The following is a 16,553-nucleotide window of genomic DNA, read 5'->3' as shown; positions in this document are numbered from 1 at the left end:
ATCAAACTTTTCACCCTAATATCTCAGGCGAAGGTCCTCCAGGCTAAGTTTGGTAAGTTTTCTTGTGCCCATGTACTAACCTTTTTCCAGCAGAAGGTAATTCCCATCGTTACCTATGGCGCCGAGACCTGCCCCCCCCCCAAAAACCTTTGTATTGGGATAGAGCGGAAGCTCAATTCTGGAAAAAAGTGCTGAAACTTCCCAACTTAACGCCAAATGCTCTTTTGCAGTTTGAGCTGGGTATTCTTTCAATTCAAATACAAGTTTCATGGAAGAGATGTTGTCTCTTTCGCAAATGCTTATTGGGTCTTGATGCAAATAACATGCTTGCGATATTGGCAAACTATTTACTGCTGTCTCTTAACTCCTTTCCAATAAACTGGAGAATCAGTGTCCTCTCTGATCTGTCTGAAGCTAACATTTCGTTAGACCTTCTACTTAATAATCCTTCCAAAGCCAAACTAAAATTATATCAACTTGACTGGCATCACACTCAGCAGAAATGTTTATTGCTAAGAGATTTTGATAGGCCATCTTTTGGTCATAAAAAAGTTCGTCAAACAGCGGACTACTTATTGAGGTGTCCGGCACATACACTCAGAAGTCAAATTCTAAGATTTCACATGAACCTATGGCCAACCAACCAAATCTTACTGAGAAGGGGATTAATCCACGTTGATGATTCGTACTGTCGGTTTTGTAAAATTGATGGAATGGAAGAGACATTAAAACACATACTAATTGTGTGTTTTGCTTTGAGGAAACAAAGGAAAACTCTCCTCCGCAAGCTAACTCAAAAACATTATATGATGCGCACAGATGATGAACTATGGTATGAATTATTTGCTACACCCAAAATTTAATTAAGAATAATTATTATGCAATTTTTAAGTTCAGTACTGCCCACAGAGCAATTATCTAGTGAACAAATTGGTCACAGTGTACCTAAAAGTAATTTGTAGCTGTTTAAGCGTAAGCCTATTTTATTTTTTATTTTATTCTAGAACGCTAGTTGTTATATATGCTTAGGTTTTATTGTGTATGTGGTGTCACGTTTTTAATTGAGATTGTCAAGTTACATTGATTTTTACATTCTTAAGGCGTATTATTCTTAAGGCACATTCTTTTGTCTTTCCTGTGTTTTTCCTCCTCCTCTTTTTCTTAAGCTGTTACTGTTTCTTCCGAATGCGATGTGTTGTCATTTGTAATTTGAAGTTTTATGTAAAATTTGTTTTGAAAGGTCCATTTAATTTAGCCAACTAAAAATTAAATAAAATAAAACGAAGATTCTGGATGTAGGAGAGGGTCATGATTTGGAGACTGGATGGGCGAACATATAATGGCTAGATTCTGGTTGAGCCTGCATAAGGGTTTATTAGGGAACATGTATGCAAGAGTCGAGAGTATGAGAGCCTGGATGGGAAGTTTAATGAATACTGAGTTTTGGACAGTGCACAGGGAAGTTTATTTAAACTGGGAGTTATTGGCTCTACAGACCAGTTTGAGATCTACATTACAGCAAAGGTGTTTAATGACGTTTACAGGTCCTTAACTCCAGGTTCGGCCAGAGGGTGTGGTCTATAAAGCTATAATATTCCTTTGTGGGTGATGGGGAGGCGCTGTTAAAAAAATCTGCTTGGCTTTGTTGTTGGGAACTGTTTACTGCAACCACATACAGCGTGTTAAGGTGTAAGGGACGGGGCTGCGATTGCAGCTGGGCCGCGTCTGCTTGATACGGCCCTGCGTACATTTGGTAAGGGGCGGGGCCATCTGCCCTCTACCTTTATGAGGTAAGGAGAAGGGGCTTGGGTAGAGTACTCTGTCAGGTGCAGCACGGGCAGATTTAACGGTGTTGGCGGAAGGCAGGATTGTCAGTCCGGCACTTCATGTCAGAGGCGAGGCTCTTATACAGTGCTCCCTCTCATCAGTGGCATCGCTAGGCGGGGCTCTGGGGGGCCCATGCACCCCCTCTGAAATCCTGGGCCCCAGTGTGCCCCCCCTACCTAAGGCGAGCAGTGAACGTGTTCACTGTGTGTTGTTTGTTACGCTCACTGCATATCACACGGCAAATACTCTCCTTTTGTCTCAAAGCTAGTAGTGATCTTGATATGCATTCTGGCATGGGTATGAACATGAGCACGAGCCACGTCTCAGGTATTCCTGCCCGGCTTATGCACAGCAATCTCCATAGTGTGCAGAGCAGCTTGCAGCCCCTCCCATCAGAATGCAGCGTAAATGATGGCCCATTAGTCAGTGAATGGTTTCCTGCCTGCATTCTGATAGGAGGGGAGGTGCAGTGGGGTGTGGGTAGTTGGTGTGCACAAAAGCCTGTCTGCAGGAGTCCTTGTGATGTCACACATACCTTTCATAGGTGGCCCCCAGTGCTTTTGTCTGTGGCCCCCTCTGTGCCCCTCCTGAATTTGATTCCTGGTGACGCCACTGCCTCTCATCACGGGAGCTGATAGTCCTGCCGGCAGCGGGGACTGGGGAGGTCACGCAGCTCCACCTCTCATTGGCCAACTTCTGAGTGATTTTTATGGGTTTTGCAAGTCATACCGGCTCATATGGCGCAGAAAGTGGCTGACGAGGAAGTGAACGTCACCTCCCCGGTTTGTGATATAGATTGTGGATCAACATGTCAGGACTATGGCTGGAATATGGAAGACTCTGGACGGAGAAGTTAATTATGGATGAAGCATGGAATTGGCTGGGCTATGAATCATTTAGCAGACGGCCCGGGTGGGGAGATTGGCAGAATCTGGAGGTTTGAGTAAATTAACAGGACTGGGGTTGTTGAGTCATTGAATAGTAAAATATAGACCCTTTTTCACGATATGCAGAAAGATCCCAGAAGAAAGCATAGTGACTGAGGGATTGTGCCCCAGCACCCATCCTCATCAGAGATGCCCAGTACCTGAGGGGCATGGAGACTCATGGCCCAGATCAGCACAGGCCATGCCATCCCGCAGCCATCACGCTGCGCCCCACAGCCTCGGTCTTATCCGGAGTCACTCAGGTTAAGTGGGTGCTCACTGGAGACACACAGGAGAAGCTGATGAGTGTGTGATGTCACAGAGGAGGAAGAAAATAACACATAGCGCACAGGTAAATTATGGTTCAACTATTCTTTCCAAATTGGTCTTGATGGGTGTCTTTGAGATGAACTAAGGGTATATACCCGCCCTTGGGTACTTTTCAGACTGAAGTTATTCTCACCCTCCAGTGAATGGACCCCCTCCTGGAGTTGATCCCCGGAAAGCCCTGCTTAGGTTCCCTGCCTTTAGGGCGACCTGGCTGTACTGTGCAGACTGTGAATAGGAGAGGAACACAGATATGAGCAATGTGTGAACACGGTTCGAAATCTTTAAACCAGACTTAACCCTTTCGGGCAAGGCTCCTATCATTTCCCCTAAGGGTTGACGCCTCCCCTGGGCTTTGGAACTCAGGGGAAAAGGGGTGAGAGGGGAACTCCTAGAGGAACTATGAGGAATTTGTCTAAAACACAAGAGGGGAAAACCTATGGCTTACGGTGTCAGGATTGCGGATTAACAAAACCAAGTGCAAGAGTTAATCCAAGGAGGACCTAGGGACCCAGGCCAAGCTCTGCCGGCTGCTCTAGATCACTGGAGCCCAGCATTCCTGTTCCCCATGTGCCTCCTTCAGATCACTCCCAATCTTGAGTTTGCAGGGTTTCTCCGGGGGGTGCAGATGTAGTTGTCCTCTGATCTGTATTCACTCTCCCAAGCACTGTAGATGTGGTCACGGCACACACCGATCAGTCAAAACATCTGAGTCTCCCTCACCTTATTAGATATTCAAAACGAAAACCAGCAAAGCAATATCCCCCCTGCCCCCCACTCTTGAGCACTTTTCAGACTGAAGTTATTCTGACCCAGTAACTAATGGCCCCCTCCTTGGATTGGGACCCTGAGAGCTCTGATTCAATTCTCTGGCTTTCTGGCTGCACTCAGCCTCCAGCCCCCTGGCAGGTGGTCTTCTTCACATGATTGGAGGTCTCTGGGCCACATCAGGGCCTAGGTTGCAGCCCCTAGACGGCTGGTGGCGCTCCTTCTTCCTAATGACCCCTGGAACTTGCCAATTTCTGGGCAATACCCCCAGCAGGTCACTTGCTCTAACCTCTCCTTGCTGCCAGATCTCACTCAGGGATTGGGCTAGCAGACTCGCCCACCTCCTCCTCATGCCCCTCCTGGCAGTCCCTGCTAATGCAGCAACTACCTGGGCAATCTTAAGACCCTCAATGTTGGTCTCTGTTTCTTTTTATATTTATCTACAGAATTCTCATTGCCTCAATACTATGATTAATTGGACTCTTGACACAGGTTTGGTTTGGACACGGGGGTCCCACTGCCCTTCTGGTGTTTCCTTTCCCTCTTTCACTTGTATTTGTTTTTTTTTTTGTATTTATTTACTTTAAAAACAGGGATGTCAATTTCAATCAGAAATGACTTAAAATGACACATTTACAGATGGTGGTGGCATTCCTAGGAAGGGGGTCTGTACAACAGCACACAGATAAGTGGTGAGCCAGAGTTTGAGGGTGTAAAAATGGGGCATTACCAGGGACATAACAAACAGAGAAATATATATAATAAAACAAGTGACTTACTAAAGTAACATCAGCCTAAGAGGCAAGGGCGCCCAACTAAAGAGCACTACTGTACACATTAATCATCAGTGGTGGTGGCGGTGGGTTCAGGTGGGGGGGATAGGGGAGAGAAGAGCTCTCTTTTAGTAAGTGTGTGATGTGCAAGGCAAGCTGTGAAGAGATGCACAGTTGGGCAGGCTTTTGCAGGACCAAACAGGGATTTCCCCCCCTTGCTGCTTTTGCTCCTTCACTGCAGATGCCCAGGAAGAATAGAATTATAAGGGTTGTTTTACAGAGGCAGTGTGTCACGTGCCCCTCTGGGGTCCAATCCTAGTGCTCTAGAAGGCGTTGCACTTGCAGGCAGGTTCCTTTGTGTTGTTGGACCAGGGAGCTTGGTGTTGCTGGCAGGACACTCTATGCTATGAATTCGGGGTTCCCCAAATAGCCCACATGATGAGTGGCTCTTCTGTGAGGAGTTCCTTACCTGTTGTCTAACCTAGATAGAATCACTCACTTACCACACAAGAGGACATCCACTGATTATATAATTCAATTAGCATATCTGTGTCTTGGGCACTAAGCATTTGAACAGCCATCCTTAGTTGCCCAGTTAATATCCTGCATGGAAGTAAGTCAAGGCAACCCTTTGAGCCCAATAAAGTAGCTGAAGTTGCAGCCATTCTACCCTCACAACCAAACCCTTAGGCTGTCTGAGTCAGTATATATGCTTCAATGTTGAAAACATATTACTGTTAGGGTGAGAGTTGTAAAAAATAACATGAGGACCAAGCCTGGTGTGCATTACGTACTTAGTACGCGTTCAGATCAACACTGAGCAACATATCGTCACTGAGACATCCTGGGCTAGGGATGAGGGTGGCATGTACCCTCTGGCTGCACCCCCCACCTACCTGCCCTCCCAGGAACAGATCCGGAAATGTATCTCCAATACAGCTTAATCTTTTAGCCCTGGTATGTATTTTCGGTTGATGTCAGTCAGAAATGACTCAAAGGTGACCCACCTGGAGGTCAGGAAAAAACTCAGCTAGGTACCTACAGGCCCTCATGCCACCCAACGCATGTCCGGAGGGTGCCAGCATTGGAAGGACTTTCCCAGACCTTACAGGTTGAGTGCATGAAGATGAAGCCACCCATGGTCACATGGCATGTGCCTGACCCTCCCGGGGATACAGGTGGCAGAGCAGTGTGGGCTATTCGTCCAGGAGGGGAGCAAGTGTAATGTAATGTAACTGTAATTCATACAGCGCCTTTCACCATTGGTATGGTCCCAACGCGCTGTTGGTTGTACGATGTTGCGGACAGAAGTCCAGGTATGGGAAATTCATCCGAGAATTATAGAATGCGTGTGTTTATTTTAGCCAATACGAAGGTAGGTAGGGGTGGCCAAGTTCCCGCTAGTCACCCATGTCGCGCAGGCAGGGTTGAGTGGTGAAAAGGTACACAGTAACACACACCAAGAAGCAACAAGGCATTGGCCACACAATGCATTAGTGAAAATAGCTTACTTGTGCAAGCAGAAGAAAGCAGTGTCTTGCAGGTAAGTCACTTTTTAGTAGGCGCTTTTTCAGGGCAGCGACATCTGCAAAAGTTGCTAAATGTTCAGGAAATACTTTTAGAGTTCAGAAAGCGATGTTTTGGATAGAATTAAGGGAAACCCCAATATTAACCAACAGGAACAAAAAGAAAGTTCAGAGTTTTGGTGAAGAAGTGCTACAAAGGTGTGGGAGCGTCAGGATGTGGTGGTTGTGCTCAGCTTGCACCCAATGGTTTCCTGCAGGACAATGTTATCCAATGCGCTGAAGACTATCTGAACATCTCCAGCTTGAGGGGCCAGGAATTGTCATGGCCCAGTAGAGCTGATGCAGGATATCCCTTGTTTATTTAATGGGTTAATTATAACGTGCTTAATACCCAGGGGTTTCTAAGCGCGGAACCTGTGTTGCTCAGCATTGTTTTGTGTCCAAGACGAGCGCATTGCCTCTGAGCTATCCTGTGAAGGAGGGCTACTTAAGGACCCTGGACGACTTTCCTGGAGTGAAGAAAGAAGAACCAGATGCTGGGGTTTGAGATCTGATTGGGTAGCCAGGACTCCAGTCTTGGTAGCCAAAGTGTCTCAGCGGTTCAAGGAAGGTAGGTTGCTGTTGTGGACAGTTGCAGGTCACAGATATTACCCACTGTCAGTGCCAGTCCTTTTCAGGAGATTCAGGTTTCCAGTCACGTGGTGAGCTGTGTAGTGTCCAGTGAGTGCTACTCCTTAATGGAGCCAGGTTTCCCGGAGGTGGGTGACTCAGCCGTGTCCACCGAGTCCAGGAAGGGGGCACTGGTTGGGTTCTCTAGTCCTGCGAAGAGTCCAGAACTACTTTGCCATCCATTGCACGTTCGGGAGATGTGACTGAGCGGATCTTCCTTCGTCTTCCCGGGCAGAGTCTTCTCCCAGCAACTGACAAGGTTATGGTGCACAAACCCTCATATTTACAGAAATTGTGGGAGCAGAATGCGCATCAAGCTTCCACTCGGGTACAATGCACCATTTATATATTTATTTGTATAACTCTTTTAATTGGCATTTTCATGAATAAAATAATAACACCAAACATTGGCAACTTGCATAATGTGGATCCCCACTACCCCCCCCCTCACCCCTCAGAATCGCCCTGGTCCACCCTCCAGTCGTTTACACAATCCGGGTGATCAGTGAGTGGCACACTCTGAACGTCCCATCTCTTACCGTTACCCCATGACTTCCTCCCACTTCCCACATATTTTCAGGTGTTTCCCCTGCATCCCTCTATTCTGATACGTGATTTCGTCCCTGCTGCCACAATGTTTCCTGCCAATTTCCCAGTTCGTCATCATGCGCATATCTCTAGATCCCAACTTGACCGCCAAGCCTCTTTTGACCACCATTGCTGCTATTGAAATCAATTTTACTTTCCCATCTCGACCTGTCATATTCCCCACTGGGGTGGAAGAGTAACATCTTGGAGTCCTTGGGGATTGTTCTGCCAAAAACCATGTCCCACAGAGCCGAGCTCAACCGGCACTCCGAAAGCAGATGCCTTCTACTCCATCGCACTTAAGACGCGTGTCGGTCTGAGCTCGGCCTGTCCTGTGCAGCCTGTGCCTTTCATTTTACACCCTGTGCAAAATCTTGTATTGTATCAGCTTCACCCGTGAGGAGATGTTGGCCTCCCTTGTCGCCACCATTGCCTCTACCGAGTCCTCGCTTTCCAGGCTGCCAAGATCTCATTTTTAATTTAGTTGTATCCATGGGGGAGCCAAGAAATTGTTAATGGCCTGATATAGCGTAGTTGTCCCTTTCTTTTGCAGCGCCTCAGTGAACAGACTCATTCCTAAGGGACTTTGTTCCGGAAGGTCTAGGTCTCCCCCAGACCGCGCCGTCATCACATGCGCCAATCGTATATACATGTATGCTTCACCCAAGCCCAGACCGTATCTGTCGCTCAGACTCTGGAAAGTCATTAGAGGAGTGTTCTCGATCACATGCCCCACTTTAGTGACCCCCGCCCTGATCCATCGTGGTTGGTTCCCCAGTTTACAGATGTCATCAAGTCCTGGGTTGAGCACCAGTGGCTGCGATCTAGTGATTTTCCCTTCCCAGCCCATTGCTCTCGTGGTATCTTACTTTATTTGCACTAGTCTCTGCCCTGGGGGCAGAGGCGCCACCACTCTGGACTCACATAAAGTAGCTGTAGCAGGTCAGCGCCTTCCGTGGAGTCTTACTCCAGTCTCGCGTGTGAGAGGATTCTTCCTCCAAACAGCCATTTGTTTGCTACTATTAAGTTGGCTGCTTCCTGATGCCAGGTAGTCTGACCCCCTCCTTCCCGCACAGATCTTGTCAGTGTGCTCAGGGCTATGCGAGTGCTCTTGTTGGCCCATATAGCCTCCCTAATCACAACACTAATCACGCTAAAGTGTCTATTCGGTATCTGCACTAAGGTATTTTGTAACATGTACAGTAACCGGGGAAGTGCCAGCATCTTCAACAAATTAACCCTCCCTAATATTGTTACTCACAGTGTAGCCCAATGTTTGGCATCCTCTTGTAGTCTGCCGACCACAGGGTCAAGGTTACTCTCCAAAAATGTTGCCATATCTGAATTGACCTGTCTGATATATGAAAGTCTTGTCAAAACAGGTTCTCCCCTGTTCATCCAGAACCATCAAGGACCACATTGACACCCTTGGTTCACCCCTGGCCGATTTCGGCAATCACTCATTTGCCTCCGCAACCTTCCTCTCCCCCCTTAAGCACTCCCTTGTGCATCCCCTTCTAAAGAAGCCCTCTGCCGATCCTTCCTCTCTGGCTAACTATCGCCAATCTCCATCACTCCTTTCCTGGGCAAACTCCTGGAAAAGCTGGCCATCTCCCAGCTTAATCTGCACATTGAATCAGTTGGTTGTCTCCACGACCACCAGTCTGGCTTCAGAGCTGCCAGAAGCACATAAACTGCTCTCCTGAACACTTGTGAAGACCTGCTCTCTAACCTTGATTCTAACCTTCCTTCTGTCCTCATTCTCCTTGATCTTTCTTCTGCTTTTGATACGGTCACCCATGCCATCCTGCTCAATCACTTCTGTGATAACCTGGGTATCAATGATCAGGCCCTGGCCTTTCTGACTTCCGATCTCACTGACTGACCCTCTCAGGTCCAACTGTGGTCTTTCCTCTTTTCTATCTCTCTTTCTACTTGTGGTGTTCACCAGGGGTCTAACCGTTCTCCCTGGCTTTTCAACCAATACCTGGCACCTCTTACCCACCGAATCGCTGCTTTGTGCTCCAACTTTCAGTTTTCCATTTGCTCCAACTTTCACTGTTATGCGGATGACACCCAGCACTACCTCCAACTCGCTCTTCCTAAACATCTCCCTTCTAGAGTTCTCCGCTCATCCACATCCATCCCTCTGAGGGTCAGTTGCTTTTCCAAGCAGAATCGTTGACAGATCTCTATCTTCGGCTGGGGCATCCCTCTCAAACAGCCTTCTTGCCTCTCTCAAACTTGAGCAGGACCAGCTCCGGTTCCGGAAGCAACTCAAGACCTTCCTCTTCACTTATGTTTTCTCTCTTCCACTCCCCTCCTGATGTCCTGACTGTTCCACGCACTGGTCAATTGGCTACCCTCTGAACTTGGGCCCAGCCTCCTGCATGTCCTGTTGCACTTTGCACTGCCTCCTGGCTCCCCCAGCACTTGTGGTCTGTATCTGCAGCCTTACAGTCCCTTCTCTCTGCAATTAGAGCCACCTGTTGGCTGTACTTTTTGAGTTACCTCCACAGAGCCACCCGCTGGCTGCACTCTGAGTCACCTGCACTTAGCCCACCCCCTCGGCACTTCTCGCCTTCCACTTCCCTGTACTTGCGCGATCTGATTGGCACAAGGCCTAGTAAGATCATTGTTTTGTCCTCCCTCTGTTTCCCCTTACTTGTCTTGTCGCACCTAGAAACACTTGCGTACAGGCGCGTTATAAATGTCATATCATATCCTCATAATGGTTGGTTCTCTGACACTTGTGTGCTGACCTTGTGTTCTGTGAAATTTAATATTCATGGTCACACACTGCTGGCTCAGAACCTCACTCATTTCCGACCACCTCAGATGCACACTCAGTTCCCTGAGAACTCACCCCCCTTCAGAAGCACACTCAATTCCCTGAAACACTCCTGCTGAGGCCTTCTCTAGCCAACCCTTCTCTCCACACATTATCTGTTCTCCTGGCCTGTCTTTCCCATAGGACCCATAACATCACTGGCAACTTTCTCTCACACCTGAGCAGGGGAGTCACATCCAGGGTCTCTTTCTTCAACGACCTATCACTTAGCACGTTTGGCAAACACACACACCTACCTCCCCCCTCCCTCACGTTCATAGCAGGCCACCAACACTTGGATCTTAATCTTCTCTTGAGTAACCTTCTTCCCAAATGCTTGTGTGCGCTTGACTTGCTTCACTCGACTTTGACCGTGACGTATGCCAATGGCCTGGCTGCCTCACTCGTCTACCCTTGACTTATATATGGGATCACTTACTGCATCTCCTCATTGTTCCACACCACCTTCACTTCTCTATAAGCGCTGACACTGTGGCCCTGCGCGTGAGCTACCCACTCCTCACTCATGTCCTCAGTCCCACTCACGTCATCATCAGGCACTCTGGTAGCAGCCTAACTTGTAATCCAGGTTTCCGAGACTACTTGCAAAATTGTTTACAAACTTGGCATAGTAGTCTATTAGTCCCAGGAATGACCTCAATTATTCCTTATTCTTTGGTGGTTCTACCTTGTGAATGGCATCTACTACCTCCATCTACCATCTGACGGTGGGTACATTTACAGTTCCTTGCCAACACATGCTCCAAGTAGGGTACTCGTCTCACCCTGATCTGACATATTTCCCTCTTGACTCTGAAGGCCTGCCCATTGTAATATTTGTAGGACCTGAAGCACTTTACCTTCATGTTATTCCCTAATGCTAGCCCCTATTAGGATACCATCTTCAAAACACTGCAATACCGGCATCCCCTTGAAAAGATCTTGTATTACCCACTGGAACACAGCCGATGCCAGCTCAAACAGCATGTGACGATACCTGGACGTGCCCATTGGAGTCGTGAAGGATTTCAGAGATCGAGAGTCTGGGTCTAGTTCGACCTGGTGATATGCAGATGATAAATCCAATGTAGTAAACCAGCCTGCCTCACCCATAGTCGCTGATAGTTCATTCACCTCTGGCAACGCATACCTGTCGAATGAAATATTTCTGTTCAAATCCTGTAGATCAACACACAGTCGAATGCATCTGTCCGGAAACTGTGTGACCACTATCGGTGACAGCCATTCTCTGCTTTCAGTGATGCCTGCCTTACACAGTGTGTTCAATTCAGTCCTTAACTTCTCATGTGCAACTAAAGGTACTGCTCTGACTCTGTGAATGCAGTGAATGATATGATATGACATGATATGATAAGGCATTTATAACGCGCCTATACACAAGTGTTTTAAGGCGCGACAAGCAGTAAGGATTATCAAAAAATGTCCAGACGTAAATGCCTGGGTTTTCCCTAGTGCATAATTGGATCTGGTGACAGAAGACTTTAGGTTTTCCAATATGCAACTAAAGCATTTCTGGATTGTCCTTTTTGTAAAACTCTCATGCCCGTCCTCGTATATATTGTCCGTATTGTTTGGTGTCCAGTCAACTCGTCGAAAAAAAAACTGGTCGACTGCAATTTGGTCGACGCAATTTGGTCGAAAACCATTTCGTCGAAAAAATTTTTTTATTTATATATTTATTTTTGGGTTTTCGTTTTGTTAAAAAAATGGGTTTTAAGAGAAAAAAAGGGGGTTGGGGGGGGACCCCCCAAAAAAAAAAAAAAGGGTTAAAATAGAAAAAAAAAAAAATTCGACGAAATGGTTTTCGACCAATTTGATTCGACCATTTGTCTTGTCGACCAATTTTTTTCGACGAATTCACTGGCAACCGTATTGTTTCCCTTTTCCCTGGATGCAATTCCATGCCTAACTCACCCTGATGCCCCCGGCCTAATAGACAATTGCCCACCTTCATTACATATAGTTGACCTTTTATTTCTTTGCTACTGTATGTAATCGTGCCCATTACACCTCCCAGGACATCAATACGCCCACCCGCATGCTTGGGTCTCCCCCGAACCTCACAGTCCCATCATTTTCACTTTGTTTGCCCACTGTACACATGACATGGTTCTCTACCCCACATCTGCAACACTGCACCTTGTGCTACTGTTGAATTTGGATCTCTTGTCCCCTTTCTTTAGGGCGTACACCACTTCTTTCTCTTCTTCCCCTCCCCCTGGCTTCGTGGATGTTTCACTCAGTCTACTTTTGCATTAATTACATGTTTTAGACATGTTGTTGTTAGTTCCGTGCCCTTTAGCTGTTTCCAGGGCATCTTATAACGATGGATTTTGTGTTCACCATAAGCGCTCTTGAATTTTGGGATTAGATGTGCACATCATCAATTGGTCTCTTGTATACCCGTCCTCCACGTCTGTGAATTCACATGTCAACAGCAATCCTGCCAAGTACCCCACATATATGTCAACAGGTTCCCTGGTTATCGTTTCTGGGCGAGGAATCTTTGTTTTGCAAACTGTGCATCTAATTTCCTATCGGCTTGTACCATCTCTGACTCCAGTGCTTTCTTCATCGGCTGCCCGTTTTACGTCTGGACATTTTCTGATGATCCTCACTGCTTCCGTGCCCAAGCAACAAATACGCCTTGCAACGTTCAGTTCGTCGGAAAACCTCTGACTTCCATGAGCAACAAAACAGAATTGAGGTAAGTGTTTCAGTATTCCCACGGAACAGGTGGCTCTCCTGGAGTTCCCAGGGATCTGGTGGTGGTTCCGGATTTTGCATATTTACTTTTCAACCTGGGATCTCTTTTTGATGGCTTCTAATACATGTATATATTTGTGGGGGCAGTTGACTTCCACTCCCTGCCTGCTGAACCCTACAGGACTCTTCTATGGTACAGTTTAATGGGGACCAGGGGTGTTGCTAGGTCTGGAAATTATCCGGGCTAAGCTAATGTCGAGACTGCCAGTACTCAGGGCTAGCTGCCCTTCTGTTTGTACCCCCTGAGCTTTTATCCAGGGCTACAAATAAAAGACCTGGGCTATAGCCCCTTCAGCCCCCTCTTAGCAATGCCTCTGATGGGGACATCCAGGCTCTCTCAGTTTGTGTGATGACCGATGCTTCAAGCCTTTATTTTGCTTTGTTCATTGGTGAAGTGACATAGAGGCTGTTTGGAGCTATCCTCCCCCTCTGTTTGCCCTGCCCTGCCCCCATCCGCCTTACTTGTTGAGCTGGGAGTGTTTTTCCCCATCGTTGGCTCTTTGTCCCTCTTTACTATCTATGGCGCAGCCGTTCCTCTCCACGGAAGTGGTGGCATGTGAGAGAAGGGGTGTTGCTAGGTCTGGAAAAGATCTGGGGCTACGCTAATGTCGGGGCTCGGGGCTAGCTAGCCTTTTGATTGTAGCTCCTGAGCTTCTATCTGGGGCTACAACTAAAAGACCCGTCCCTATAGCCCCCCAAAGCCCTCCCCCTAGCCACACCACTGTCTTTCCCCCTAACTACGAGTAATAAAGATTGCCAGAAAGTCATGGCAACCAGGACACCGCTGGCATCTGCGGAACCCTTTAACCTCGCCTCCAACAGAGAACAGCACTCAACGTATCCCTCTTGCTTGTCGGGGACATTGTGCATGCACTCGCTGCCCTCTAGTTATGTTTGGACGCTATTGTGTTCTCCCCAAGGATAGATGGTGCTATTGTTCGATTCCATTAAAAGTTTCTGCTCTATTGTATTAGTGTAGAAAGAGGGTCAAAGTCAGGCGCCGGTGAATGACGTTGCTCAGTGACGATGGCGCTCTATCAAAAGACATTTATTTCTAATGTTCCAGGACGCACAGGATGCTGGACCATCACAGTTTGCTTCTATGTCATTTGGTCGTTTGTTTTTGTTGTCGTCAAATTCGATTTCGTCAATTTCTTTTTCTTCTTTTGGCCACAAATATATGCAGGGGGGAGATTTCAGCAGCCCCCCAACTTCCCCATGTCTTTGTTATCACGATTACCCAACGCCCAGCATATCTTTGCGGCCAACTTCGTCTAAATAATTTGAGGAATTCGAATTCGATGAATTCGGCCGCAATGTAATCTCCCTATTCCCACCGCATATGCCTAAACATATGCCAATTCCAGGACCGTGTTCTGAAGCCATTGGCCCCTCACCCCTTAACATTGTTGTGGGGGTCACTCACCCGTGCCCACACATACCATGAAACACAGAGCCACCATCATGTTCAACCTTTCTTTATTCCTCCTACCTCTTGACTGCCATTTCCCTTCCCCTGCTCCTCCCCTTCCTCCTGCCTCCCGCTCCCTCCCATAGTCCTGGGCTTCCTTCTTTAAGGGGCTCTGTCCTTTTTCCACTTACAACACCTCCCCCCTGCTTAACATGAGACTTCCCGGGTCACATTTGTTCGATGAGACGTTGGGGCCTCTTTGTGGCTCGGTGGGGCCAGCTTGGTTGCTCGTGGGTCTCTTCCCCGCTCTCTTGTTGCAGTGTTTCATAAGTCTTTGCTCTCTCCTCTTCCTTTCTCTCGATCTCTTCTCCTTTCATTGGTTCCTGCTCTTCAAAGTATAGCTCGTGGAGGAGGGAGTCCTTTGGCGTCATTTTGCCATAGTTCTCTGTCATAGTTGTCACCTGCTCTTTGGGCACGTAGTCCTTCTTCTGGGTTACTTTGAATGACCTGTGGTGGACGTTGATGAGTGCGTGCTGTAGTGCTGTCCGGTGACTGAGACGGCTGTGTCCTCTGGCGGGACTCGGTATTGTGCGGATGGTGTCCAGCACTTTGCGGTCTCCTTGGTTTGGGTCACGTCGTGACTGTCCTTTGGGCTGTTCTGTCTGTGCTGTCCTCCATTGGGGGTATGGTCTTGGGGTTTGTCTAGGGGGTATTCTTCCACCCTTATCTGGTACGGTTGCTTTGCACTGCAGTTTTCTGTGACTTCTATTCCCCCCCCCATACGATATTTCCAAGGGCACTGTGCGGTTGCGAAGCTCATAGTCCTCTCGCAGAACGGGTGGGGTTCGTGTGCCAAGTGCTGGTCCGTAAAGGTCGAGGGGGTGTGCATTCCTGAGACTTCTGGGTGGGCTGGTGTTCACACCCGTGATGTCTTTTCTGATGTCTAACCGTGCTCTAGGTGTACTCGGGACACTTGCCTGGGGTGTGGGTTGGCATGTCGAGCTTGTGGGTGGTCTTGTCCTACACATTCTCTGAAGGTGACCTTCCTGGCCGCAGCGCCAGCATGTTCGTCCAAAGGCTGGGTATGGTTGTCTGTGGGTGTGTTTCCACCCTCGCCTGTGGTATTGTTCTGTGTCTGGGCTTTCTGGCCAGTGTCTTCTCGGTTTCCTCCTTCTCCAGGGTCGAGTGGGCTCAGAGTATTGCGGTGGCTCTTCCGTGAGGGCTGCGATGGCGTCGTGTTCCACTTTCCTTTCAATGGTGTCTGCCTTTGCCTCAACTCTCTCGTATGTTTTTGCCATATTCAGTATTTTCGCTAGGGGTAGGGGCTTTATGAGAAGGTGTTTCCTGAGTGTTGACGAGGTGCACCCTTCTATGATCCTTAGTCTTATAGCTTCTTCATCATTGAAGTTGGCGAAGTCGCAGTCTCCTATCTTCTGCTGGAGGCGTATGACGAACTCCCCAATCGATTCGTGTGGACGCTGCCTGTGTTGGTTGAATGCAAGGCGTTCGTAGTCTTTGTTGGATCCTGTTATGAGTTTGTCATTTAGTGCACCGAGGAGACGTTGGTATGTGGTTTTGTCTGTAGCTGGGATTGTCTTGATGATGTCCTTTACCTCTTTTCCTACCAGGTTCCTAAATATGCTAAATTTGTTTGGCGGGTCTTTGTTCCCAATTGCACCTAAAAAGTCCTCAAATTCTTCCATCAACTCTTCCCATCGTTGGCCCTGGTCGTGACTTGGGTTTAATGTGAATGGGGCGGGTCTCCTCATTAGGCTTGCGTGAGAGGGGGGTGCTCCTGGTACTGGTGGTTGGGCATTGGGGTCCGCTGCATCCGGGGCCGACATGATGGTGTCGCTTGTTCTGCTTTCGTTAGTCAGGTGGCACGTGGGCGTTGGTCACAGTTGACTCTTGGTGCTATGGCTTCCTGTGTGGGTCTCACGTGGGAAGCACAGGCTTTCATTCTTTTGTTGTGGTTTGGTTTAACTGTATGGTCTCTTTAAATGTTACGTGTGGGGAGACACGGGGTTTCCTTCTCCCTTGTAGCGTGGCTCAATCCTTTATTTTTGAATGTCACTTGGGGAGACACAGGGTTTCCCTCCTTCTTTGGCTTTGGGAGTCCCT

Source organism: Ambystoma mexicanum, chromosome 10 (assembly GCF_040938575.1).
Source record: "Ambystoma mexicanum isolate Mex_15411 chromosome 10, UKY_AmexF1_1, whole genome shotgun sequence".
Classification (NCBI taxonomy): Eukaryota; Metazoa; Chordata; class Amphibia; order Caudata; family Ambystomatidae; genus Ambystoma; species Ambystoma mexicanum.
This window is presented reverse-complemented; position numbering follows the sequence as displayed.